This window comes from Arachis ipaensis, chromosome B3 (assembly GCF_059453495.1).
Source record: "Arachis ipaensis isolate K30076 ecotype BB chromosome B3, ASM5945349v1, whole genome shotgun sequence".
NCBI classification, from domain to species: domain Eukaryota; kingdom Viridiplantae; phylum Streptophyta; class Magnoliopsida; order Fabales; family Fabaceae; genus Arachis; species Arachis ipaensis.
This window is the reverse complement of record NC_142438.1, coordinates 42,668,297-42,671,039: the sequence shown is the minus strand read 5'-3', so window position 1 is coordinate 42,671,039 and position 2,743 is coordinate 42,668,297. Positions and strand designations below refer to the sequence as shown.

General features: G+C 32.8%; 1 pseudogene; it reads right to left on the bottom strand.

Annotated features, from left to right (window-relative positions):
* Window positions 1-231: 231 nt before the first annotated feature.
* Window positions 232-1,753, bottom strand: LOC110267905 (uncharacterized; annotated as a pseudogene).
* Window positions 1,754-2,743: the final 990 nt, after the last annotated feature.

Genomic DNA, 2,743 nt, shown 5'->3' with positions numbered 1-2,743 from the left:
CCAAAAAACGTATAGAATATCCGCTCATCACTCTTACAAAGATTCTGCAAAATAAATTTGGACACAATTAAATAGAGTCAAACATGCATTCAACATATAACATGCGTTCAACATATCACTGGTTCATTACCAACTCTATATAAAATAAAAGACGAGCAGGCAGCAAACTATAACTAAAGGCTTTTTATTACCAACTCTATATAAAATAAAAGACGAGCAGGCAGCAAACTATTAACTAAAGGCTGCTCGCAATGTAAACATTTCATTTTTGAACCTATCTAATATTTGAACACCATCATGCCACAACTCTTTTAACTCTTTAATAAGAGGTTGTAAGTATACATCTATATTTTTCCCCGGCATTTTCTCTCCAGGAATAATCATTGACAAGATAAGTGATGTTGGCTTCATGCACTCCCATGGAGGCCGATTGTATGGAATAAGCACCACTGGCCAAACGCTATAGTTTGTACGCATAGCTCCAAAGGGGTTGAATCCATCGGCTGCAAGACCAAGACGTACATTTCGAGGATCTTCGGCAAACCTATCATGAAGTAAATCGAATATTTTCCAAGCTTCAGAATCTCACGGATGCCTCATCTTTGAATCTTTCTTTTCTGCCGAAGCATGCTATTGCATTGATTGAGCAATCTTAGAACACATGAATAATCGTTGAAGTCTCGGTTTTAGTGGAAAGTATCGTAAGATCTTTGCTGGTTTCTTCTTTTTAGCATCGCTCCATTTAGATGTCTTGCATCTTTTGCATTCTTGCAAATCTTCATCCTCCCCCCAATATAACATGCAATCATTAGGGCAAGCAGGTATCTTGGTATAATTAAGCCCTAGTTTATTTATGGTTTTCTTGGCCTCATAGAATGTATTTGAAATCTTTGCATTTCCAAAAGCATCTTTTAATAACTTGAGGATTTCGGTCATGGCTTTGTCGCTTATTCTATATAAGCACTTTATGTGATACAGACTAATTAAGAAAGACAGTTTTGAATACTTTGTGCATCCTTCATACAATTGTTCATTGCCATCTTCTAACAACTTGTAAAATTCTACATTTTCTCCATTGTGCTCTTCATTTTCTGCATTGTCTCCATCTCCATCTTCTATGTTGTCTTCATCTCCATCGCCATCTTCATTCAAGTCAGGTCCAGCAACTCCAAATGCGTCATTGAGCATTGTTACCATTGGATGCTGAGATGTCGAATCATCTTGTACAATATGACTAGTTTGATGAACTTGTGACCCAACTCCAACTACTTCTTCACCATGCCAATACCAAACTTTGTAGTTTTCTGGAAATGGCTTGACTATTAAATGTTCAAAAACTTTCTCTCTTGTTTGCCACTTGCCAAAACCACACACCGGACAAGGGCATTTAATCTGACGACCCGCGAGAGATCGATGCTCAAAAGCAAAATCCAAAAACTTGTTTAAACCATCTTTATACTCATGCGTGGTTCGTGGTTTTCCAATCCATGACTTATCGATTGACATGATTAAGAGGGACTACAAATAGGGATTTTAAAAAATCTATTCATTAAAAATCTATATATATTCTAAAGGCAAGAAATTTATTCTTTTATATGCAAATTAGATATTAAAAACTTACTTAAATAGTATTTAAAAGAAAATATAAGAAAATTATAATTACCTCTTTCAAATAATAATTTCCCTTCTTTTTTCTTTCCCAACAAATATTAAAACTTGAAGCTTTTAAAGTAAAGTAGCTAGCAGCAAGAGTTGAAGAAGATCTAAAACCTGTTTCACATGAAAAATTATCACCAACAAATTTATTAAAATTATCAAAATTAAACATTCAAAATTTCAAATAATCAGCATGCCTGTGGTCAACTAGAATGATATATATATATATATATATATACCAAAATTTTCAACTCAAAATAATAACATAACTAAATTAAGGCATGTACAATCAATATCTATACATCATGCGTGTATGTATAATCAACTAAGAATATATGAATGTTGTATTTTTAATAATTTAGGATTAATATCAAATTATATTATTAAAGGATTTGAACAATAAGAATTAATTAATACAACATTTATAAAAATATAATTCATTATATATAGAGTCCTAACTTTTTATTTAGTATAATAAATAAATATACCTAATAAATTAAATTAAATTTAAGCAGAACAAAGCACAATCATCCATTCTCCTAAACCGCACACAGAGAATCTATGCCTTGTGGACAGTGGCCACAAGATAAAGTAATACAAACCACTATAAGCAACTCAAGAATATATATATATATATATTAAAGCGCGTTAAAGAAAGGAAGCTGCAAAAGGAAGAAGTAAAGCAATGGAAACCACCAAGAATTTGCAGCTAGAAAAGGAAGCTGAGCTTCTTGGTATTTTCCCTTAGCTTTTTTTTTTCTCTTGCTCTCAGGTCTTAACACATGGCAGTAGTAATAGTATAACAACCAAACTCACTAACCTGAACTAGAACTTGCAGTTTGAATTGACAACAATGAAAAGCATGTAAGCTTTTTAATCTAACCTTGTTCCTCTATTTTGCTTTCTGACTTTCAATTAAACTTGGTATGGAAAGCTCACACCCCATTTGAAGAAAAGTCTTGTTTGTTTATACTCATGAGAAACAGCATGTGTCCAAATGCTAGTAGTCTTGGGTTGGCGATTTTACATGACCTTTAAAGGACCAAGTACAAAAGTTAAATCACTAAAAATGCTAAACACAGTCTAA